We start from the raw sequence: 27,627 nt of genomic DNA on the forward strand, positions 1-27,627 counted from the left end.
ACTCCCAGGAGTAATTTGGAGAGGTCCAGACTCTTGTCCAGACTCTTGCAGCCAAAGGCTGCATGGCCCCCAAACCATGACATCCAATCTTGTAGCTAATTTGTGAGTCCTACAAAGGCAGACTGGTCCCCAGGCGAGAAAGGGATTTTTTGGTGAAGGGCTATTATCCATTTTGTTTTAGAGTTTAAACTATAAGCTAAATTCCTTCCCAAGGCTAGTTCAGCCTATGCCCAGGAATCAACAAAGACAGTTTAGAGGTGAGAAGGAAGATAGGGTTGGTTACATCTGATTTCTTCCACTGACATGATTTCCTCAGTTATAGTTTTGTAAAGGCTATTTCAAGGGACAAATATGGCTTTCTGTTAACTGTTGATTGGTTTGGAAATGTCCCATGGTTTTTGACATTTAGAAATTTGTAATGTTTTGAAGACCACTATTGTGAAGCCTTGATTGTCATTTTTTCCTTGTAATGCAGGTTGAGCTATAAATGCTATTTCTTGTAAAAACTAACACAATATGGTCAGGATGTGACCAATAGTCCAGAGGGTAATCTAGCCAGATGGGCATGGGGGAATAAACCATACTTACTATTCCTGTTGGCTTTGGAGCCATATAAAATATCAAAATCTATCACAGCACATGACTGGAATGAACAGAGCCTATTTCGTAATTTATAAAATGAAAACATTGCCTGCCTCATCTACATTTTAAGGATCCATTGTTTGATGATTATAAAACTTTAACACTAGGGAAATGAGTAATTATCATTGGCACTGGTCAAATTAGCCATTGCCTAATTGCAGACTAATCTTATATTTATATGTTACTTTTTTCCTTCTTTATTCCAAAAATATAGCTGCAAATTGTTTACTTTCAGGCAGCAATTGTTTGCTTCTATTTTGATTATTCTATTCTATTATATTCTACTTTATGATTATTTCTTTGATGAATTAACTAATCTTATTTAATGCCTGAAGCCTATACATTAATTCTGAGAAGGCTAGAAGATTTTTGGAATTATTGTGGAGCTCACATTTAATTACATGGAGATAGTTATTCTCTATGTATTCTGTGAAATAACTAGACATTTAAAATACCTCCCCATAGATCTGCATCTCAAAACATGGGGCTGATTTGAAGGAATGCTTCGTAAGAATTTGGGGCTGGAAATGGGATCACCATTGCTTTATTGATGTTATATGCCCGAGGCAACCTTCTAGAGAGTTTTTCTGTGTTGTATTTCACTATTATAACTCCATCATGGTCAATTAGCAAGACAGACTCCTGGCTTTTAGGCTCGAAAATGAGGCTTCTTGATTATTTATGTTTCTAAGATGTTATTGAGTAATTCAGCTTAGTAAAGATCTTCGATGTGTTCCATCATGATGACTGTAAATCCAGGTGTTAATACTCTCGGATGGCCCATCATCTCACTGGAGATACCTAATAAAGCAGCCATTAACCGACTGTATATGGCGATGTAAACTATACCGCTAGCTGAACTTGCCATTACCAAGAGTACCACTGTGGAGGTGGAGGAGATTATCTAAGTAGGGACTAGCCATGATCATAAAGAAACCTCAGAAACAAAGATGTTTCCTTTACCCAGGGAAGTGTATATGCATAAGGAATCAGGCCTGAAAGGCAGGTATGAAGGAAAGATTTGATGTATTACACTATAAAATTAGAAGGATAAATTACTTTCACACTGCAGGCATTAAGCAGGTGTTGAATGCAGTAGCTTCTACAGATGCTGGTTTGCCCCAGAGGGTATTCAGTTATTTTCCCTTTGGCAAATCTAGCATCACAGAGGACTGAAAAACCAGAATCTGGAGGCAAAGGAAGCTTGTTCTTCCACCTATAAGGACATCAAGAAAAACCTCTGGTATTATGAATATTTGTGTCAAAAGTTGTCATTTAGCTTTATGCTTTTGGAGGATGGAGATAAATAAAGAATCCCAATGTACTGAACAAAATGGCATGTGGAGTATTCAAATAGTGACCAAAGGCTAAATGTGTCCCTGCAATGTTAAACTCCAGTCTTGGGTCCTCCTTTTACAAGCTGTTAGGGATTAGTTACTTCACTCTGAGTCTCAGTTTCTTCACAGTTAAGAAAACTGAGATCAAACTAAGTTGAGATTGACAAAGATAGGGCTTATGTGCTATCATTGTCTCATCCCATACCAGGCAGACATTATTTATTACCTTTTTTTTTTTTTTGCTATAATCGAAACCCAGGAGTGGCATCACACATTGCTTCACAGAGCTGCTGCTTGCCACGTGAGCAGAATTGGAATATGGGCTGTGGGTAGGGAATTATTTTGGCTCTAATTATAGAACTGTGTGATCTGGCTCTGTGGTCTTTTCAGTTCTCAGTCTTAGTGATTAGCAGAGTTATTCAATCTTCTACCTACATGGAATTAGAGGGTATTTCTCCCATTATTAGAGTCTCTGTGCCTCAACAAGTCTATCTCATGTAGGCACCGTCTCTTCTTCCTCTTATTTTCCTCCTTCATCTTCCCCTTCTTTTAAATAACTTCTCATGTTATTGAACTCAGGGTACCAAAATCTCTAACTCAGAAAAAAAAGAGAATTATTTTAATTTAGTCTAGGAAAGACACTGTTGCTTTGTACTTAGTAGCTTGAAATATTTGAATATTTCCCATCATTAGGTGGCCTTTCTACACTCCTAACCATCAACAGTAACAGACCAACACTGGGCTAAACACTGTGGGAAACTGAAAATGTAAGCTGAAAACACAGGCTATGCCTTACAGGAGTTTATAATCTAACAGAGGAGAGAAAAATATATACAAAACACCCCCAAGGAAACATAAAGTACTATAACAATATACAATCTTTAAAATAGCATCTATCCTGCAAACTGTTGACAGATTAATCTTCCCCAAGCACTGCTTTTATCATATCCTCTGCCTCTCAACAACCTTCACAGTCTTATTTCTTATTATATTAAGTCCAAACTCCTCTGCTCTTTTTCAGGACATCTTTAATAGGGCTTCACCTGATTTAATCAAATTTATGTCCTACTCTTTCTCCGCCAGCCAGAATGTCTCCAGATCCTTGGTCGTGATGACTTTCCCAGTTCCTTTGTAGAAAGGATAGTTCCAACCCCACCTCACCTCTCAGCTCTTGGGAATATTACCCATCATTAAATACATATATTAAAAAATAAAACAAAGGTCAAATCTGACTTCCCCTTTGAAGCTATTTCTTAATGGCCATAGTAATTGTTTATTTATCTGAATACCAAGACAGTGTCTACAGCTTTTAAATGTTTATTTTGGGAACATTTTCCTCATTATCTGAGTGACTGTGAACTGAAAGTCGCTAGTCTCCCTAAGCTTGGTTGCCTGAATGATAAAGTGGAGAGAGTCCTCACAGAATACTGTTATGGTTATAGATGGTATCTTTAAAATACTGAGAGTATGGCTTGACTAGTTAGCGTTGAATAAATAGCTTTAAAACTACAAAACAAAAAAGAATAACATTAATATAAAGTTACTTTTAATTACTGTCTTCACAATTTGGACACATGATCAAGATTATACATTGCGTTTGTGTGTGTGTGTGTGTGTGTGTGTGTGTGTGTGTGTGTATGTATGGCTTCACATTGTCTATCAGAGATGCTTAATAAATATTTGATAATTGGTCGAAGTTTAAGTTCAATTTTGAATTTAGAGGCATCATTAATATAGTGGATGAGAGGCTGTACTCTGGAAGATTCCTGAGTTCACAGTCTAGCTGTTGCCCTCACCTACTGTGAGGACTTTGGCAAGTAACTTCAACTCTCTTCCCTGGTTTTCTCATCTATAAAATAAGGACAATAGTATCTATTTTGCAAGGTTGTTATGAGGATTATGTGAGTTAAAATTTATAGAGTTAATATCTTTAATATAGCAGATATGTGCTTAGATGGTGATTTGTAAATAGCAAGTTCTATATCAATATTAATTAAACACATTTCTAAGTATATACGACTTTCCTTGACCAGCCTTTCAGCTCTTACATCTTTTATGACTCCCTCTTTATTTCATAATTAAAATATAAGTATCTTACATTCCATATTTAAGTTCTGATAATTTTTCTAATAAATATGTGATGTAGTTGAACTAGGTTTGGAAACAGGAAAAAATGTATAGATTATTTGATGCAGATCATTTTCCAAAATTATGGAGTTAAATTACCAACAGGTATATCAATGTGTGGCAGAATACATTGGCCCTCACTTGTGTGTAAATTTACCTCAGATAATAAAGATTTACTGCAGAAAAATTTGAGAAAGAAAGGAAGAAGAGTAAAACATTCCAGCAGATCCTCTTCAAGACTATGTGGCACCTGGAACCTCATTTACAACCCTGTGGATGGAAGCAATTGTTAGCATTTATTTTTGGTTAACTCTAGATATCAGATGGAATCTCATGTGACTCAACCACAAGACTTAGAATAGCCCCTCACCAAAGTTTGCCTGTGACTTCACAATAATGCTGTCCACTATGGTCATTGAATGTTCTCTCTTTCTGCTAGTACCACTTATCTGGTTATTAGCACCGAATTCACTTTTCTTCTGTTTCCTTCTAGTAATTTCTTACTCATGGTTCTACTTGATACCTTTTCTTTCCGCATTGCGTTGACTATGCCATGCTGCTGTATTGATCCTTCTCTCTGTGTACTGCATTCACACATTCCAACAAAGAATTGATCAAAGAGTTCAATGCATGACCAGTCACCACCATAAAATGCCCTCGTGGGCAGTGCTTTCATGTCTAGTTACCTCATGAGATGTTGGACAACTTTGATTTGATAAACAAATCAAAGTTTTCTTCTGTTTGGTGACTTTTCACCCCTTTTGCATCAACTGTGCTCAGAGAGGCAGAGACACAGGTCATAACCCATTCCAGTTGTGAGTAAGGGGCCTTTCACAAGGAGTCTGGGGGCTTAGCAAGCACTCAGAATAGCAGAGACTTATCTTCAGTATAGTTAGTCCATCAACTTCTAATGAGAAAGTAGGTCATTGACAGGCTAAGACTCATGAGCTAGGGGCACAGGGAATTCCGAAATATTCTATGGAGACAGTTGGGCTTCAGTATACAAGGATTCATGCACTCATGGAACTATGTCTTTGTAGAAGAAAGCAGACTATTTTAGGATAACATGATGGAGAGTTAAACTCTTAGGGCTGGTAAAGATTCTAGGCATTTGAGGCATTAAAGAGGAGTTACAGAAAGCAGCTTGAACTTGGTCACAAAGGCCCATGCCCTCCACTCTTCTTTTCTCCACATCTCTTTTTTGATTTTCCATCCTCTGAAACTTTTAAATTTCTTTTTTCATTGTAGTTCTGAGAACTAGGATTCTTAGATTAAAAAGAAAAATTATTTTGTTTCCACAGCAAGGTACTGGGCGAATGAGTTTAGACATAAAACACTTACTGACTTCCTTCCCAAATTAAAAATATGGTCAGCATGTTAAAAGTATCTTTGAAAGAAGAAGCATCATATTAGAAGAGATAGTACAATATACTTGTGTAAAAACATTTGAGTAAGCCAGATCAGATACGTGCAAGCTGGGGGTGTACAAAGCAAGATGGGGGTATACATTGTCCATCAAGAGACTGATGTGTCAGGCAGTTCCTTCAGCTCAGCGATGAGTGTTGGAAGCAGAAAGAAGAATCACCTGGTTCTTGGGGAGCTGAACAGTTTTTGAATACATATTTTTTTTCAAGTCAGGAGATGTCAAGGACATCTAATCTGGAGCACTGTGTCTCACTGCTACTTTGCAAAATTGCTCTTCAGTTTTGAACTAATGAGTATGCATGCCCATGGAGAAACAGACAGAAAATGCAAATTATCTTATTTGTCAAAATAATATATATTTGCATGATAATATACAGAGATGTGAGTGTTGGTTCAGGCTATCCCTCACACAGGCCATATGACCTTTGGCAACTGATCGCCAACTCAGGTCTCCAGGAAAGCCAGAAGAACTACTACATTGTTTCAGCAAGTCCTCTGGTTTCCACAGTGCAATGATTTCATTAATTTCTAAAAAACTAGGGAGAGTTAGGGCAATTCTTAACAACTCTTAACCTTGAATGGGAATTTTAAGTATACTACAAAGTGGTAGTATTTTATCATGGTCTGCTGATTTATTTCATGTGCTCCAGTGGTTTGGTCAGTTTTACAAAAGACAGCAGCAGTTTCAAGTGCTAGACTGAAAAAGTCTGCATTTTCTCTATATGAAATCCTAGGTCTGTATGACAGCCAACATGTCAAACCCTTCTTCTGAAAGGACCTTATTTTGTGTGTTTCTGTGTGTATACACATAGGTGTCTGTGCTTCACTAATTAGGTAGCTGAGGAACTAGAGGGAGGAAACTTGTCCAAGAATATTGAATGATGAACAGCACACACCATTAAAGTAGGTGGAGGGAGTACTGCACACATTCTCATGACCTTTTTGGTTGAATTAGGGGCCCAGAAACACTTAGCTGAGCAGCTCTGACTATGCTTGCATTTTTTCAATTCAAACACTGAAAACAAAAATGCTAAGGGGCAAAACCACTATTATATTTATTGTTTGCACATCTGGTGGTGGGAGGATAAATTTTGAAAATGTCCTAATAAAAATTGAAGGGAAATGAAGTAACATCCAAGGAAAAAAATGTTGTTTCCAGATTAAAAGCACCTCGTTTTCACCAGCTCATTCCAGATGCACAGCTGGTTGCCCTGCAACAGCCACTGTAACTCTGTAATAGCCTCCCTTGTAGGCTGTGTAGCCTGTCTGCTTTGCATCCCCTGCGGTGCCTTAGCCCCTTTTTACTGTTTCCGTGTTTATCCCAAGGAAAAGTAAAAGAGGAGACAAATATGCTACTCTTTTATTTATTTTATTTTTTTTTGAGAGCATCTATGTGCAGTGTGAGCACACATATCTACACTGCCTAGTGATTCACTTGGGAACTATAAGACTATAACTACAGCCATAGCTTGGGGCCTAACTTTTATGGCTCAATAAATTTGGGGTTTGTTAATGGATCTGCTATAAAAGATTAAAATTCACTTATAAATATTGATTCACAGTCTATTATATTAGGATTATCTACAGATTAAAAATGAAAACTATGTTAAAACAACATTAAAACATTAGATTCAGATCTCTGCCTGGCACAAATCATCTTCAGGCTTGAGAGCAAAAGGAAAGAACAGAGTAGCTATTATTTTGTTTGAGAGAGAAGAAGAAGAAATCTTCTTAAAATCCTGACCCAATATACGTCCAGTTAAAGGGTCCTCTGATAAAAATTTCTTCCCGTCTTATCCGATTCAGACTTTCGTCATTGAAGATAAACAATTATCATTTGGAGCAGAGTATTTTACTTACAATGTAATGGTAATGATCAAAAACAATGTCACATATTTTTAACTTTATGCTGCCTAACATTGGCCATTTAACTGACTTTGGTTATAGAAACACCCTGTGTTGACCTGTCAGTGCCGGGTATACAGTCACAGGCATCAGAAATTATGAAACTCAGTCCTCATTTACTGAGCTTTTCTAGTTTTACTCTCACTTTTATGGTTAGTAAAACACGTCAATCTTGTGTTTATTGGTTAAACATCAAGTTATAAGTAACAATGCCTGGTATTTGTAAAGCAATGGGTACTTTCAAAGGAGAGTTCGTGTATGCTGTCCCGATGACCCTCACCATATTTCCATGAGGTGGGTGTGGTTGTGTTTATCCTGTGATATAGATGAAGACATGGAGCAGAGAGAAGAGAGAGGCTTAGGTCAGCCCACCATTCCTTGCACCTGCTGGCCTTCCTCCTCTACTCTCTGTGCCCTTACTCCCAAACCTGGCTCTTCCCAGCCCATTCTCATTTTTTCAAATACAAGTTCAAGAGTTTGTTCTTTGTCAGAGAACCTAAAGGAAATGTTTTCTCTAAAATCTAAAACCTCATCAGGGAATTTCATGTGCTGCAACTCTTGCCAGGTTAATATTATCCTACTGACAACTTATTTCATATGATAAACATGAAAACATGACTCCAGGTCACTCAAGAAGGGTTTATTTTTGTATTTTGCATGTGTGCACTTTAAATCTAGACTTCTAATTTCATATTCATTAAACCGATCATACAGAATCTTTCCTGGATTTGTGTGTATGTATGTGTATGTGCACGTGCATGCATGTTTGTATGTGAACAAGCAGGGGAATAGCAATGCAACATTGTTATGTTACTGGCATAATTTTGTTTTAGATAATTTTAGTTATTCAACTAATATGTGAACGTGTTGCTAATATGGTTTGGCTGTGTCCCTACCCAAATCTCATCTTGAATTGTAACTCCCATGATTCCCACATGTCATGGGAGGAGTTCCCCTGCACACGCTCTCTCTCTTTGCCTGCCACCCTCCATGTAAGATGTGACTTGCTCCTCCTTGCCTTCCACCATGATTGTGAGGCCTCTCCAGTCATGTGGAACTGTAAATCCAATAAACTTCTCTTTCTTCCCAGTCTCAGGTATGTCTTTATAAACAGCATGAAAATATTGTTTAAAACAACAAATATTAAAAAGCTACACCTAAGGGAAAAGTTTCCTTTAACCAATCATCCCAATTCTGGCCTTCTACAGAGATATCAGTTACTACTACATATTTCTACATGTATGTTTACGTGTATTCTGTCCCTGCTTGCTTCACAATGAAGACATTGTATTTTGTGTAGTATCCTGACAATTTTGTCTAATTTTTACTAAAAAATATGTCTTGACAATCTGTAAATCTATCAACTTACCTCTCTATTGATCTTCTTAGAGTATGTCACAATACAAATACAGCACTGTTTTGAGTCATTTCACTGCTAAATTAACATTTGTATTATTGCCAGCCTTTCCCTGCTATAAAAAGTGCCAGGGTGAACATTCTCCTACATGACTCACTTTGCACATGTGCATATTTTTCAGAGGCTGAATCTAATAAGTGCTGGTGCTAGATCACAGGATGTGACGGTTTTTGATTTAAATAGTTACTTACTGCTCAATGGAATCTCCATCAATAATTGCCCCAGTATACACTTTTTGCCAGTTCTATATGAAAGTACGCTATGTCCCACACAGTTACCAATATGTGATTCTAACAGACCTTCTGATTAAACACTTAAGAATAGTTGAAATAACAAATGTGAAAGTTATAAGCACTAAAAGTTGGCTGTTATGTTTAGTTCCTGAGGTTACATTGAAGGGGCAAAAGCATACTGGAGGCTCAGATGGGGAGAGCAGGGAGGAGACACTTATACCCTGGAATGTGAGTCTGAGCTGAGAATGTTTATCTGGAAGAAGAGACTTATGAACAAAAACATATGACTGCCCCCAGATGTTTTAAACACTTATACAGTAGGGCTCCAAGCATGTAAAACCAGAGCCAAAGTACCAAAGAGGAAAGAACAGAGGCATGTTAATATGAAACCAATGAAAGGCTCTTCACTTTCATGGGCCAAAATGTGGGCTTCACATGTCAGGGTCCTTCACCAGCATGGGCCAAAATGTGAAAATAATCCATGCAATTGTTCACGTGATCATATTCTTTTGTAAAATTTGAAAGTAAGATATTTTTACCTTAGTAGGTTAAGACCATGTTTCCCCTCCACCCCCGAACTGTGACATCCATTGTATCAAATTAGCCCTTGTGTCATGTAACTAGAATGGCTGAAGGCATTTTTGAAATTTGGGTAAGGGGAGGTGATTTGTAGCTACAGTTAACGTGGATTTAGTGGGATATATTTATGTGGTGCACAGTTTCTTAGGTGAAAGGTTAGATTACCTCCAACTAGGTTACATAGGTTAGTAAGTATAAGACTTGAGTTTGTGGAACTCAAATGCAAATGAATGTAAAGCTATACTGCTTATGCATCATAATTCAAGAACTGGCTGTCATTTCGTTAGCTTTAAAGACTGATGGACTAGAAGTCACTATCCAGCGTTCAGCTCTACCTTCCACCTCCTTGCCTAGCTCCAAAGAGTGTGTCCATTCACCCTTTGGTGCTCTCCACTCCACCCCATTCAAACTGTTCCCGTGTCCTCTTCAGGTCAGACCTTTGTCATACTCTTCTCTGTCTGGCATGACCTTTTCCTTTACATCTATACAGGTTCTTATTAATTTCTTGATGGTTTGACATAAAGTACAATCATTGATAAAAATAACATACAACTCTCGAAAGATCACTACCCAAGAGGATATTGACTACAAATTGGTCAGTGTGTGTCATCAATTCAAAGAGGATATTGTGTTTGTCACTGCACACATGCACACAAACATACATACTTTGAAATGCCCTGACATCTTACAGCTTGTATTTAAAAAAAAAAAAAAAACTGAGAGATGTTTACCCAAATTTGACAACAATCTTAACAATTTACATGATATTACCGACAAGTTAAGATGCTGAAAGAAAATTTAATAAAGCATCAATGATTAAAAACACATTTCTGTCAACCTTGCTAAAGGAAAGACTGAATGATCTTCCTATTCACTCCATAAAAAAAATGATGCCACAAAATCATTGTCATACGGCAATGTGATCAAAGGGCCAGCAGTCAAAAAAATTTAAGAAAAATGATAGATTATTAACTGCTAGGCAGTAAACAAATAAACATATTATAATAAATATAAATATACTATATTTCTGGATTTTAATAGTTTTCAAAATGTGTAACGTATTATAGTTTCATTTATCATTTTAAATAAATATTAAGTTGAAGACTTGATTTTGTATTTATAATTTTTAACATTTTCCTTAAAACAGATCTTCAAAATTTATAGACCTGTAACCCCACAAATCTTGAACATTTTCCTCAAAAGGAATTAAATTTTGGTAATTTTAAGGATGTGTGTTGCCCCTCTGGAGAGAGTGAACCTCATATATCTGGAATCAAGTAGAAGCTAAGTCTTTATGAGTATGGAATTTTAACAGAAAAATTTATGAACCACTTGAGGGGTCAAAGTTTCATGACTCTTTTAGGGTTTCTCTATCTGTCCATTTCTCCACATGAGAAAGATTATCCTAAGAGAAAATGTTGATTAGACCAGTGGCTCTTTTCACATATTAAAAGGAAAGAAAATGAAAGAGAGAAGGAAGGGGCTGGGGAGGAGGAGGAGAAGTGGGTAGAGAAGGAAGAAGGAAATAAACTAATCTTACGTCTGTATCCTGGTCTTCCTAGCTTGAGATTAAAATTCTCATTCTGTAAAATAATATAGATTATAAAGATTGATTTGTGACTGTATAGAACAAAGGTGCCCATGTAAGCATACACAACAAACTACCAAGAGCTCTCTTTTCCCCAATTTAGACATTACTCAGGATTCACAAGTTCAGAGTAAAGTAGCACCCTGCTTCCCTGGCATTCAGTATGACTTGCCTTTGGCGAAATGCTACTTTTTATATTAGGGGAGAAAAAAAAAGATTTTTCCAAAGCATGTTTGAAAAGCCCCAAAGGCTCTTGAATATCAAATAGTTCATATTAAACAACATGGATGATTGAAGTGTAAATGAATAAAAAAATGCATTTTTTTTTCTTTTTCTTTACATTAAATGTCTTCAAAAAACTAAGAGAAGAGAGGGCTAAATATCTGAAAAAATATTCTGAAGTGTTTGATGAACAAAAACCAAACGATGCTTATCTATGCACACAAAATGGATGTGCATTTATAGAGGCATGTGGATATATGTGTAAAGACAGAACTAGGTTGTATTTATTTTAGAGCCCGAAAAGGCTTTGATGATGACAATTTTGAATAAATTTTGATAGAATGGGAGGTGGTCTGTTCTGTTCTGTTTAACTATGAATAACAATGTACCATTTCAAACCTTTTTATTGAAAATAGTATTTGCAACTATAGTAAGTCAGACTCTCAGGTTTGATTTTCCTTATCACTATTATCACCACCATTCTCCTCCATTTGGCCAGCAATACTTTCTGGCTTTCTGATTAGATGGAGGCTACAACTGATTAGCAGGTTGGATACATAAATGCAAACACTAGCTTTAGCTTTCCTATCACAAATAGGCCGGTTCTCCATATGAAGCTAATGGTAAGCATGTAGGTGTGGAAATGTGCACACCTTCACTGGCCCACATGTATTAAGATAACATACAGAAGGCATATTCATTGCATTATAAACCCAGCTGAAGTTCAGGTACCCAGAATTGTACAAAGATTTCTTAATTCTTAGCGTGTTTTGGAACTAGCAATATGCAATGTACTTTGAGCGTTTTTTTCTTTTCTCTTTTTAAATCATGTGCATATTAAGTATGGCATTGGATAGAAAACAGACACATCTAACTTTTGAGTCATGAAACAAATGATGGAAAATTTTAACTCATCAAAGTATATATGCATATTCAAGATTAGCCTCTGTCCAAAATGTCTCACGTTTTAGTCACTTTGAGAATTGTCTTGACCACAATTTTAAAGTTTCATTTGTGTCTCAGATTTTTCATTAAGTTCCTCTTTTTTTCTATAAGCTAAAATGAATGTTAATCTTCTTGTTCTCATCAGAGAAAGCATGAGTGCATTTCAAAAATGTGTGTGGGTGGTATTGGTTTTCACAATGACTGGAATTGAGACATGGTACAAAGTGACAGGGGTCAAGTAGATTGTCTGCAAGCAGAGGGGTGATCCTTCACAAGAAAAGATTTGTTTGCAGTTCAGGTTATTTTCATACATTCCACTGGACATTCATGTAGGTGAAAAGGCAGTTTATTAATACCTGAGGCTAGAAAACAACTCCACTTTAGATTTTAAACTCAAAATATTTTCCCCAGTGATAATACGTATGAAAATGTACAGAAATGCAACTATTGTGAAAATCAAAGATAGATATTACTTCCATGTATTTGGAGCTTTACAAAGTGTTGTCACCATTTGAGTAAATCATTCACTACTGGTGTTATTTGAGCTGTTCAGAAAATATTCCCTTATCAGTCTTCACTTGCAGCTGTCACTAGCCCAGTACAGCTGACCTCTCATTGCTCCTTCTGGGGTAAATATAAATGAGCATTGATTTGTTGAATAATTTAATATGTAATCACTTTAAAATAGTTTACTTTTATTTTGCCTTTGTTTATACATATATTTTTAAATTTTGTATTTATTTTTTCTTTAAGTTGATACATGGTAGTTGTATATGTTTATGGGGTACAATTTAATGTTTCAGTACATATGTGTGTTGTGTGATCCAATCAAGGTTGTTATTGTATCAATCACACATGTGTTTGTTGTTTCTTTGTGGTGAAAACATTTAAAAGCTTATCTTCTATTTGGTAATATACTATACTTTATCATTAACCATATTCACTCCCTCTGTGCCATAGAACACCAGAATGTATTCCCTCCATTTAAATGAAACTTTGTACCCAATGAAAACTGTATCGCCATCCTCTTCTTTCTTCTCCTGTCCCCAGTCTCTAATAACCACCATTTTACTCTTTGCTTACATGACGTCCACTTTTTTTTTTTTTTTAAGATTCCACAAGAGGGCCAGGCATGGTGGCTCATGCCTATAATCCTAGCACTCTGGGAGGCTGAGGCAGGAGGATTGCTTGAGTCCAGGAGTTTGAGACCAGCCTTGGTCAAACAGCAGAAACCCTGTCTCTACGAACAAATACAAAAATTAGCAGGGTGTTGTGGTGTGTTCCTATAGTCCCAGCTACTTGGGAGGTTGACGTGGGAGGATCACTTCAGCCAGAGAGGTGGAGGCTTAAGTGAACCATGGTCACACCACTGTACTCCAGCCTGAATGGTGGAACAGGACTCTGTTTCAAAATATAATAATAGTATTCCACATGATTAAGATCATGTGGTATTTGTTTCACTGTGTCTGGCTTATTTCACTTATCAAGATGTTTCTCCAGCTTCATCAGTATTGTTGGAAATGACAGTATTTCGTTCGTTTTTATGGGTGAATATTATACCACTCTGTATATGTACCACATTTTCTTTATCTATTCATCTGTTGTGGGCACTTACATTGATCCCACATCTTAACTGTTGTAAGTAGAACTGCAATGAACGTGGGAGTGCAGATATCTCTTCAACATACTGATTTTATTTCCTTTGGATACATACCCAGTCATGAGATTGCAGAATCATATGGTAGACCTATTTTTAATTTTTTGAGGAACCTCCAAACTGTTTTCTGTAATGGCTATATTGCTTACAATCCCACCAACAGTGTGTAAGTATTCCCTTTTCTCCACATTCTCACCAACACTTTTTTTCTTTTGTCTTTTTGATAATTGCCATTCTAACTGGAGTGAAGTGGTATCTCATTGTGGTTTTGATTCTCATTTTCCTGTTGATTAGTGATGTTGAACTTTTTTTTTATACACTTGTTGGCCATTTGTATATCTTTTCTAGAGAAATGTCTATTATGGTCTCTTGTCCATTTTTTAATTGGGTTATTTATTTTTTGGCTGTTCAGTTGTTTAAGTTCCTTAAATATTCTGGATATTAACTTTTTGCCAGATGTATAGTTTGCAAATATTTTTTCTCATTTTGTAGATTGTCTCTTTACCCCATTAAGTTGTTTCCTTTGCTATGCAAAAGCTTCTTAGTTTGATGTAATCCCATTTGTTTATTTTGGGGATTTTGCTTTTGCTTTTGAGTTATTTTATTAAGAAAAATTATTCCCCAGCCCAATGTTGTGAAACATTTCCCTTGTTTTCTTTTAGTAGTTTAATAATTTCAACTTTATATTTGCCTTTAATCCATTTTGAGTTGATTTTTGTATATAATGAGAGGTAGAGGTCCAGTATCATTTTCTGATGTCCAGTTTTCCCAGCACCATTTATTGAAGAGACTCTCTTCCCCAGTGTGCATTCTTGGCATCTTTGTCAAAAATCAGTTGGCTGTAGGTGCATGAATTCATTTCTGAGCCCCCTATTCTGTTCCATTGGTCTGTTTGTCTATGTGCTGGTACTATGTGTCTTGGTAACTATAGTTAGTAATACATTTTGAAGCCAATAATATGTTGTCTCCAGCTTTGCTCATTTTGCTCAAAATTGATTAGGTTATTCAAAGTTATTTCTCTCTCTTGCCTAATTGCTCTGGCTAGGACTTTCAATATTATGTTGAATAGAAGTTGTGAGAGTGGGCATCCTTGTTCTGTTCCTGAGCTTTTCTCCATTCAGTATGACATTAGTTGTGGGTTTGTCAAATGTGGTCTTTGCCATATTGAAGTACATATCTTCTGTTACTAGAGGAAACACAAAATCAAAACCATGTTTTTTTTCTCTGTTCTCACTCACAATGACAATAAATAGAGAAGATGTTGGTGACCAAATGTGTGGGAGTTTTTCCCCACAAACCGAGTAAGCAATCAATTCTGCAGCAGTTACCAGCTGGGTGTTCTCCAACATGATTCTAACACTATCAACCTGAAATAGCATCAGATTCCACAGAGTGAGGGCTCAGTCCCCAAGACTGCCTCCCCTTCAGACACTAGTCACAGTCTGGACTTCTAGAACATCTGACTAGTTTCAAGTTAGGGTTCCCACAACCCCATTTTTTGGTTTAATTAATTTGCTAAAATGGCTCACAGAACTTAGCAAAACATGCTTATCATTTTATTCTAAAGGATATTACAAAGGATACAGATAAAGAGATACATAGTATGAGGTATAAGGGAAGGGGCATGGGGCTTTCCCTGCCCTCCCTAGGCCTACCACCCTCCAGGAACCTCCTGATTCAGCTTTGCGAAAGCTCTCTGAATTCAGTCCTTTTGGATTTTTATGGAGGCTTCATTACATAGGCATGATTGATTAGACCCTTGGCCATTGATGATTAAGTTAACTTTCAGCCTGTCTACCCTCCCCAGAGATTGGGGAATGGAGCAGAAAGTTTCAACCCTCTAAATCTGTGTTGATCCCTCTTGTGACTAGCCCAATCCCGAAAGGTACCCAGGGGCTGCCAGCTGTCACTCAACTCTACATAGACTAGAAGTCAGATTTATTAAGTCTCTGAGCTCTCAAGGATCTACAATTATTTGATTCTGCCACCTTTCCAGTGTCCCTTATTCCTTCCCCATGCCCTCATTTTCTTCCTTACTTGAGATTCATATTTTATTATCATTTCCTTGTTTACTCTTTCAACTCTGTTGATCTCTTCCTCTTTATAATCACTTGGCAAAATCTGAAACTTGGTCAAATCCAGCTCCCACCCATTCTGACCACTAGAGCAAAAACCAAACCAAAACCAAAAAATATATACATAACCCTGATGACTGATATCACTTTAAATTCATGACCACCAACCTCGCAGGGATCCTTGTTATTAAGTGGCAAGGATAAAATGTTTCTCTTTCTCTGCTTCCTGTACCCAAAGCATGCTTTCTCCAGATATCACATCACTTATTTCTTAAACTGTTTCTCTGCTCAATAGCACAATATCAGTGAAACCTATCTTGATATTTGTACTTAAACTAGTGCACACCAGTCTTGACAAGCATCCCATAACCCCATTTTAGTTTTCTCCTAACCTTATTACTGTCAGATGTGCTGTGTATTCTACTTAGTTGTGTAGTGTGACTCCTTTACATTCACAAGTAAGTTTGATGAGGTAAAGGTTTTCCCTAGAATGGTCCATAATATACATACACTTTTGTTTGTATGATTGCCAAATATCAGAACAGGGCTAGCTTCCTAATATGAAGAGATGAATTCTCTTTCTCAAGCCATTTCAATTGTTCTGTGGGTCCCTCAGTCTCAGGAAACTTCATGAACCATTTCATTTTCAAAAATACCATAAGAAGTTAAAGTCTTTCATAAAAATGTTATAGATGTCTGTTTGCCATATTGTAACGCAATCACTTTCTAATTTTGTTTATTCTTTTCACTATAATAATCTATAATCCACAATACACAAATAAACTCCCCTAATAAATAGGGGGGACACTTTGATGATGCTTTACTGCTGTTTGCATATTTATAGCATTTTGTGATCTACACCATTACCAATTAATTTGCATGCATTCCAATTATTATACTTATTTTCTCTAATATTTTGCATCACTATTTGAGCTTAAGAAGTTATCACTAAATATTTTACATGTATTATATAATACATATAAAATTATATAATATCTATTATTGCTATTATATTATCATGGGGGAAAATGAGGTATCTGTCTGGGGAGGCATAGATGGCACAATGGGATGCGTAGAAGTAATGATATAAGCAATACCAAAGAAGTGAAAAGGCATATCATTTCTACAAGGCAGTGATTCTCAGGGCTGGAGCCCCAGAGAGGGAAAAGATTCCAAGGAGAAAGGCCACACTTAATCAGGCTGTATCACGGGCAGTTCCCAGGAAGTTACCACAGAGTCAAACATAAAAAACTTGGCAACAGAAAAGTCCTTAAGTTAAAGGGAAGGAAAGGAGAGAAGAGGAGAGGCAGAAGAACTAGAAAACTGGAGAATAAAGCCAGAAATTGTAAACTGAGAATTGAATGAAGTGAAGATTCAAATTTACAGTAAAAGGAGATCATGTAAGGAAAGGAAGGTTTAGGATGGATTTGGGGCACATCTTACATTCAGCAACTGTATTATTCTTCCCAATGGTGGACAGCCAGATCCGATTAGATGATAGAATGGTGTCTTTATTGTATTAGAATCATACTGGGTTCACGCTGTTTTTGGAAGATAATCATTAATGAATGTATGAGCACTACCACATGCCTAGGACTAGAGAATGCATTAAAGCTTTGATAAAGAAGTATAATGACAGCGTCTTTCTTCATAAGAAGCTTATAATCTAGTTAGAGAAAAGGCAAGCTTTACACAGGACATAATCAGCAAACTAGCTAGCATATAACATAACACATTACATGATAGGAAATAAGCTAAACTGATTATCATAGTTGGCAGGATCCAAGTTATAGTGCATTCAGAAACTCCCCTGAGAAGAGATAGGAGAGATGGTTCAGATAATAAGGTTGGTCCTCCTCCCTACAGAGGGATCACCAAGCTGAGGGAGGAATAGAAAAATCTTCACCATACAGATTATGTTTGATATTCAAGTTGCTGCATGAGAAGTGACTGTATGGGACTGAGAGCAGGGCTTCTAGGCAACAGTTATTATTGGAAACCATCGATTGGGTCATTGTTCAGAAAATGTATTCAAGACAATGAAGGGTCACCAGAAACGGTCTAGCATGGTGGAATGACAGGAGCTAGATTAGCAAGTAAGAAATGATGTGAATAGATTGAACTGTGGGTAGGATCCTGAAAATCAATGCAACGTAGTTGTCATGCTGCAGCTGACTGTTCCATGGGTGATGAAAGAGAAAAGGAAGTCCCAAGTAGGACTGGTCAGATATCATTTAATGTTGGAACATGTGGCCGTATTGTACTTCCAGGATTGACTCTCTATGATTTGGTGATGATATAAGGTTGAACTGTAAGTTGTATTCAATTTTTTAAAAAGAAAAAAAAAAATAGGCAAGAATGAAGGCAAGAATGGACACTGACTATGCAGGCCAGATAAAAGCTCAAAGTTAAAGACTGATGTGGGCTAGAGTTGTAGGGAAATATCTGTGAGGAAACCTAGCTTGACGTTAGCTTACAAGGTTGAGTGGAAGCATAAAGGCTACAAGAGTAGGGCATAGAAAAAAAACAAAAACCTCTTAGGTGGAGAGCAGGTTATAAGCATTTTCAAATAAAACATGGATGAATATTAAAACCAGCATGACCACAAAATGCTGAGAAGGCTTAGCTAGTGGACAACAAAGGTAGCCAGATTGCTGATTCATTTTCAGGCAGATCTAGTTTGGACCTCACTCTGCTTCAGTTCTTATCAGTCTGACTGAGTTAGCCTGGTGCTCAGGCAGGTACATAAAAACTCCTAAAGTAAACCCATACACAGTCATTAGGAAAATGAACCAGGTCCCTGGGGAAGCATTGTGATATACAGTGTCTGAGCTTCTCCAATATCCTTATGTAATAAGGTGCCTTATAAATGTTATTAGCTTCAGGTTTTATGGCAAATTTTATGCCATTTTGATTATGATGCCGCTGGATGACAGCTAGTTTACGTTGCTTAAACATCCTCCGTATCTAATGTCGAAACCAAACTAATTAGCTATAACCATGAAAATGGCTGTGTCATGTGAAAAGGAAACTATGTAGAGTAAATTTCTTTACCCCAGGATGGAGACTGTTATACAATGATTACCTTCAATTTTAAAACATTTACACAAGGTAAAAGTCACAGAAAGGAAATTAAAAAATGAGAATGTATAACTGTTGTTTTCTAAATACATTTTTATTTGTAGCAGGCATTCATGGTCCAAATTCTTTAACGGTTTATGGCCCAATGAATCACTTTCTCTTGGTCACCAGTTCCATGTGGTTGTGTGTTTATTAATGTTTCCTGATGGATCATCAGTCCATATTTCTTTAGAACATCCTCGACAACATATTCAGAACATTATTTAAGACTCATTATTCACTGAAATAAAACATGCAAAAGCACAAGTTGGGTAGTGGGGATATTTTATTAGTGTGTGCTGTATTCTAAGTCCCTCATCAACATAAAACACTGTAAAGAGTCTATAAATCTAATTAAGGGCATTAGAATAAGAAAAAATCAGAGTATTTAGTAAGGATAGGCAAGCCTTATGCAGAAGCAAATTTTTCGTTGCAGTCATAAATGGCAATTGAAAAGCCTTCGTTACTTTTAACACTTGAATACAGAATTGGTGGAGATGGTGTTTATCATTAAACAAGCATAAGCAACAGAACCAGGTAAAGGCTACTACTTCTTTTGTTGTAGTGACTAAATTTTTATCTAGGGAAAGCTAACCTCAAAAGATCAGAGGCACTAATTAAAAACCTTTTCTTATATTATTTAAAAAGGCACTTCTTCAAAAAATATTTTTTCCTTTGTTCATTGACAAGGAAATTGACCATGTGGGCCTCCAATGAGCTGGGGATGGAAGTGGGTGGGTGGGTGGGTGGGGTGAGAAAATGAGAATTGCTCTGGTTGTAAGAAATGCAGTAAAGAGGTTAAGGGCCCAGACTTTCCACACACACTCTATCACACCACAAATTTGCCTTGTTTATATGTATGTGTGTGTATACACACACACACACACACACACACACACACACAGAAACAGTGTCTCAATATGTTCGCCAGGCTGGAACTCATACCATGATCAAGCAGTCCTCCCATTTTAGCCTTCGGAGTAGCTGGGACTCCAAGGCATGCACCACTGTACCAACTCACAAGTTTACCTTTTTAAAAATCAGAGGTGGCAAACTCATGGGCTATGGCCTGGATATGGCCCACAGACATAGTTTACCTTTAACGACATGTTAATATCTTAAGTCAACATTTGAAAATTAGGAGATTTTACATAAAACTTCCATTTTCTGGCTTTTTGTGAAAATCTGGCAACACCGAGTGTGCATTACTGTATGGCAATGGACCGCTGCTCCCTAAAGATGGGTCTGGGCTCTCTAGCCAGCTGCCATATCTGCCTCTCTCTAGTCATCCCCAATCTGGCTTTATACATGGTTTTATGAGCTCTCTGACCCTGAAGGGGCCTTTGCTTCAGGAAATGAGAGACTCTTTGACCTACATTTGATAGCTGAGAAGGAACACTCACATAAATCTTCCCTGAACAGAGAATATTGTTTACTAGTGACCCTGTGACTCCCCATATAGGGGGATGTAGTTGGAAATTTCTTTCCAAAGAGAAAATAATATGAACAGTGGGAGTCCATTCTGCCATTGAGGTCATCAGGCCTTATTGGATTCTTTGTCAGTCACAAAACCAAGTACCTAAACTTTAGAAAACTAATGAGTAAATGCAGTCATCAAACAGGTATCTATTGAGCCTAAGTCCCTGGGCCACAATGACCTTTTCACAGGGTGATTAAAATGGAAGTTACCTAATTAGTTTAATTTTAATTCAAGGCTGCTTGCCCTTAAAATGTCCTGCCTCACACAACTTTCTGTGGTCTGGGATTCCACAGAGAGTGATGTATCCCTTGAGATAATTATTCCTCATGCTGGAAACGAACTCCATTCCAAGAGCAAGAGAGTTTATCTGATGCTGTCTGGTGGATCTCTTTTGAAGAGAGAAAGAGTGAGTTCAGGGAGCCTCAGGCAGAAAAAAAAGTGGGAATTAATGAGGAGGAAAAAGAAGCATTGAGAGGAAACTATGTGGTATCCACTACGGCGAGCCAAATTTGCTCCCTCTATCCACCTAGTTCTGTATGGCCTTGAGCATTTTAGTTAGTATCAGACACCACCATATCCCTGCCCACTGGGGATTGTATTTAGGTTGCTCTAGGGCTTACTAGAGAGTAACTGGGCTTACAGAAGTCATTTATGTTTCCCCTCTTTCTGCAGCCCAAATGAAACAGAGGAATCCTATACACCTTTGCATTCAGTTTTCTCACTGCCAGCCATTGACACAAGTGACTTGTAGACTACACATGTGTATTAAAAACAAACCCCAAACCATATCTCAACACTAGGTCTTCCTGATTCTGTTTATTTATTGGAGCATTCTGATTGGCCTTTGAAAAAAAAAAAAAGTCAAGTGAGAAAAATCACTGAATGCCATTTTTTAATAATATCCAGATAAGCAGGGGATAAGAAATTAAGTGAATTAACTTACTGTTTTATCTAAATTAGCACATGGCTACCTAATATGATCATTTTTCTCTCAAATTCAGCAGTTCAATTGTCTTGGAATTATATATACATAGCTTGATGTTCTTTCATTCATTTCTTTTAAGAAAGATGCCATCATAAGCAGTTCAGTAAGTTTAAAAATGACTAAAGCAAAGCCTCAGCCCTCAAGGAACTTACCCTACTGTGCTAAGATAAAGTCTATGTGCAAATTGCTGTAACATTCAGCAAAATATATCAAGAGCCATGTGGTTGGCCCAAATATAAAAATAATATTTTTAAGGGAGGGCAGAGCCTACCACAATGCCTGGCACATAGTAAACCATCAGTAAATGTGTGTTGAACAAGTGAATGGATGACTGACATAAAACTATTTCCAACTGGTTTAATCAAGTAACACCTTACAAACTGGCTGAAGTCTGTGCTGCCTATGGAGGCTAACATTTTCATAGATGAAGATAGGGTAGATAAGAAGACATTCCGGAGATAATGACATGTGAGAGAGTGTGGGAAATATTTGAGGAGAATGAGTAGGTAAATTTGGCCAATGAAGAAAATTAAAAATATTTAATGGAATAGTAGAGCTCTGAGTGGGGAGGTAAGTTAGAGATAATTTGTGGATATTGAAGTTGCATTATTTAAAACAAAGGCAAGCTTGAGAACACTGACAAGATCAAGCTTTGTATCAAATCTGTATTAAATGATCTGGACAACAGCATACCAGACATCTAAACATGTTTTTCTCCCTGCATTCCTCCTTTTCATGACATCACACTGTCAAAAGTCAAAAAAAAAGAAGCGTGAATGTATATCAAATCAACCAGAAAAGACATACGGCTAGAATATACTTTCTATACCCTCTATTTTCCCCCACTGCATTATCTGTTTTATTTTAAACATTTGTCAATTTAATTTTTAAAATTGTTGTAACTTACTTCTTCAATGCCCATGCTATCTTCAGTGTAGGTAATCAAACTGGGCAACGATTGCGAGGTAGCCACAATGAATTGAGTATGTAAAATATTCCATTTTTCACTAATTATTTTATTGTCAAGTAGACATTTACACAAAATGATTATTGATTGTTTAAATGGCAATTTCCCAAAACGTCTTTTAGTCTGTTTTCCCCCCGACCTGGTGATTTTACTGTTCTATTAAAAGTAATTAAAAATACACCTTCAAAAGATTAACCACTTAAGTCTCACTTTTGAAACAAAGTAGAGAACCTACTTATAGAGGAATAAGTGTAGAGGTAGACACGCAAGACAGGTATTTGGAATTTTACATGCCATTTCTTACCATCTTTTGTTAACGTTCCCAATTATAATAGAAAAATTTAAGAATGTATTCACAAATACTCAGAAGTTAGCTTGGTAAGCTATTCCCAAACTCTCTGGTGAGATGTTCCTTTAGTTGCAATAATTGGCACCACTCTGTTGTTTTATGGAGATGGGCTGTCTGTCCCTGGTTGCAGTCTTGTCAGTGAAATGTTTAATAGTTTTCTCTTGCTAGAACAGGGCCCCAGTGAGAAATGAGACTCCTGTGCCACTTTTGGAAATAAACGGACTTCTCTAGAGTTCTGACCAACTGCCTCATACCTCAGCAAAACAAACAAACACCTTATGTGTAACTTACACAATCTTATGAATGAACCAATTACAAGTCTACTACTTACTTTTGGCAAAAGAATAGGAACCTTATAAAATCATGTGCCCCAGACATTCCTCCAGTATCAGAATATACTGCTGTAGCCCGCACTACTATTTTTTCTCTCTTTATAAATTTATTTATTTTTATTTTTGTTATTTTTTATCCCATTTAACAATACTTTCTCACAGAAGATGGGTGCAATTTCCAACAAGGGATTTAATGAACAGAATGCAGAAATGTATATATTTGTCTTTCTTTTCATTGCCTTAAATAGTTTCCCCTATGTTTAATTATTTGAAGTGAAAGTTCTGCTTTAAATATTGGAATTAACCCAATGAGAAACACAATTTCTCCAAAAGGAGAACAAGAATCCCGATTGCAATATATCCATTAAAATGTCCCCACAAACTGTTCCAATCTAAATTATCTCAGACTGCTGTGTCTTTCCAGTCTTATTGATTTGAAAAATAACAAACAAGTATAAATGACATTTACAGCTCTTAATTGGTGTCATTAGCGGTTCTTATTATTCTGCAGGACAAGCACTAACCCTTTATTGAGAATTCAGTGATGCAGGTCTGCTTGGGACTCATCAGCCTTAAAGACAAGTAATAAAACAGCTGAGTGACTGACTTAGAGCCCTATTCATCAACAAAGGCCACAGGCAGCTGGGCCCTATTTTCCCTTGATTTGTTTTATGCAGTTATTTAGACCTTGGAACTCCAAAAGGAAAAAGGCACAGCAATGGAAGGAACTTGAATTGATTTCTCATGCCCTCTGGTCTCAGTGATCCTAGGAGCAAATTTTAGGGTTATATCTGAGTCTCCAGTCTTTGTTTGCTCCTTAGTGGTTTCAACTAGACACAACAGACAAGCGGGCAAACGGTGAGTAAAGATGGGAACTTCCTTGCTCTTCTTGATTTGAAGTCATCTTTGACATCCACTAGGTTCTATTGAGGAGTAAATGGCTTACAAAGAAGTTTTGCCTTTTAACAGGGCTCAGGGTCTACCTTGGGCTTTCCAGGTTCAGCCACTCACTGACCATGGGAAGATGTTAGGAGACACCTGGCTTTCCTTGCTCCTTGAAGACAGAAGTGGCTTTCACCTGGGCCATTAGCTGATTCCTATTAACAGAGACTCAACTTCCTTAGGCTTCTTATGATTCTCAGCCTGGTGAACGGACAGAAGACACCTATATGGGTTTTTCAGGGCGGGTCATCTCCTCAGGCTTTGAGAGCTCAGTGACCTCCCTGTGCAATGATCTATGGCTCCCACACTCTTTTTCTTGTTATTGCCTTTTGATTTAATTTGGGCTTGCCATTTGTTCAGTTATTGATGTTCTACTTGGATAGCTATGATGAATATATGTTTTGTTTTGTTTTTATCTTTCATATTAACTGCAAGGTGATTGCTTCTTGATATCCAGGTAGCTGTTTCTTGTTATGTTAACACACACACACACACGCGCACACACACACACAGAAGGGTGACAGAAAATATTCATCCTTCAATCTTATAACCCTGTCTCCTTGACATTGACTGAATAATTCAATGTAAATAGTTGTGCATAAAAACCTAACAGTCTACGAATCTATGATTCCTTCTAAATGAGTTGCGCAATACATATGTGAGCATTTATCTCTTTTAATTTCATAATTTATTTGCTGCAGAAATCTCAGCCGAGAAACAGTATCTGGTTTTCATCCACAGCCTGCTTTTTACCTAGTTGCATAAGCTGGACTGTATGAAGCAGAAACTAGGTCAAGTAGCACATACTGAGAAAGTGGCTCCATTAAAACCTGGCCCCTGCTCCTCCATGTTCCTCCTCAATGCCCCTCTTTACCATTAGACCCCTATGCCAATATGATTACTCAGCCTTGCTCTCAAACTTTATTGTGGTAGCTCACAATCTGCTCAAAATGACACATTCAAATTAATAATCCAGGAAGTTAAGAAAAAAATATACTACATTATCTATCCAGTTTATATTATATGAGACTGAGAGAGAAATATATATATTGAGAAATCAAGGACAATTTGATTAGCAGGTTCAACATGTCATTCAAATATTGAGAAAAAAATATATGTTTCTGATGAGTAATTTATATTCATTTCCTTACAAAGATGACAATTTGATGTAAATTTCTGCCCAGCAGTGAGGTGTTTACATTCCATAAGGAAAGGGTGGATGTCTTTTTTCATTTTCATTTTCCTGCCAAAACCAAGCTTAGAGTTATATGTGTTGCATGCTGGAGCCAATGTTATGACTTGTCTATGTAAAACAGGGTATAGGTGACAAATGCAAGCTGTTGTGGGCTTCCTACTGTGAATCTGTGAGCACCCGAGATTCTGCACTCCTATTCTGGCACTTAAGCTACATAAAGCAGCAGTCCTCAATTAGGAGGGCATGGTGACCAAGTGTGGGTCTTTTCTGCTCTCATGTGCAAAGGTCAATATGGATCAGAAGACAATCTTAGTAATAAAAATGTCAAGTCTCCAAATACGGTCCTTCTGGTCTTTCCTTCATGCCAGCAGGGTAGGATGGGTCTTATTTACTCCTGCATAGCACTGTATAGCAGCCAGCTGTTGACAGTCATCTCCAGAGAGCCAGTAAGCAGGACTGGTTGTAAGCCATCCAAACAGGTACAGCAAAATGAGCAAAAGGGGCGTTTCTGCATCCGAATGTAACTCTTTGTTCTTAGTCCTCAATGATATTTTTCATATATTTGCTGTTCAGTTGACTACCCCTCTTTTCTTTGCTTAATTTACCATAGTTAATTTTTATGTATTTCTTAAGACCAGCTCCATACTATTTATGTACCATTTATGGAGATGAAAACAGACACATATCAGGTGATGGGAAGGGAGAAATGTCTTGGTTGCCCCAATCTACTGCCAGCAATTCTGCACTTTCTCAAAGTTATACCTACCCAGAACTTGTTAGTCCTTCTTAAGGATTATTTTTACTAGCAATTACTATCACTATAACTTCTATTTGCTGAGCATTTGCAGTGGCCAGGTGCTGTGCAAATGACTTACATACACAATTTCATATAACCTTCACTGAAACTCAAAGGTGAGTGTTGCAACCCTTAATTAAGAGATGAGAAAACTGAAGACTCACAAAAATTGCATGCTTTGCCCATTGTCATGCCATCAGTAACAGAAGCCAGATTTTAAAGCCCATGCTCAAATTCAAAGTGCATGTTTTTTTTAAATTTTATTTATTTATTTATTTATTTATTTATTTATTTATTTATTTATTTTTGATCATGATTCTATTGGACTTCAGCTTATTAGAAACATGTGAATGTTTAAGTACAGAGACAAGATGGTGGCACTCTGCAGATTCTCACAGGGAGCCTAACCCAAAATGGCTTGGGCAACTAACTTAGTTTTACTAGTCTCAAGTGTTAATGTTCGGGGGAACATTGCATGCCTAACACCTCAGGGCTCAACTGCATCCTCTCAAATGGAGGTGGTGGTAAACTGGTGGTAAGCATTTATGTTTAATCACATGCTGTAAACTCTGAAACTTGGAGGAGATGCAGACAGTGAAAATCAGCCTCCAGCTTCATCATGTTGTTGAGAGGGCAACTAACTCTAGAGGGACACTTCTTACATCAACATATAAAAAAAAGTGGTTAGATATAAAGGTGGGAGGAAGCCAGAAGTTGATGATGGAAGCAGGACCATGGAGGGTTTGGGGAAGTGGTTCTCAACTCTAGATATCCAATAGGGTTACCTGAAGAGTATTTTTTTTTTTTTAATTCCGATGACAGAGCACCATCCTAATTCAATAGAATCAGACTTTCTGGGGGAATTGGGCGTGGGTATCTACACTTCTGATGCGGAGACGTCTGAGGACTACTGGTCCGGTGAATAGAGAGATCTGAGGACTGCTGATACGGTGAATAGCCCTTTCAAGACAGAAAGAGCAAGGTCTTTGGGAGGCAGAGGACTGTAGATAAGTTTTACTGTTAGAACTTTCTCTTGGGCCAGGTGCGGTGGCTCACGCCTGTAATCCCAGCACTTTGGGAGGCGGAGGTGGGTGGATCACGAGGTCAGGTGGCTAACACAGTGAAACCCCGTCTCTACTAAAACTACAAAAAATTAGCCGGGCGAGGTGGCGGGCGCCTGTAGTCCCAGCTACTCAGGAGGCTGAGGCAGGAGAATGCCTGAACCCGGGAGGCGCAGCTTGCAGTGAGCCGAGATGGCGCCACTGCGCTCCAGCCTGGGTGACAGAGCAAGACTTCTTCTCAAAAAAAA

Source organism: Rhinopithecus bieti, unplaced genomic scaffold (genome assembly GCF_001698545.2).
Source record: "Rhinopithecus bieti isolate Rb0 unplaced genomic scaffold, ASM169854v2 scaffold_23815, whole genome shotgun sequence".
Lineage (NCBI taxonomy): Eukaryota > Metazoa > Chordata > Mammalia > Primates > Cercopithecidae > Rhinopithecus > Rhinopithecus bieti.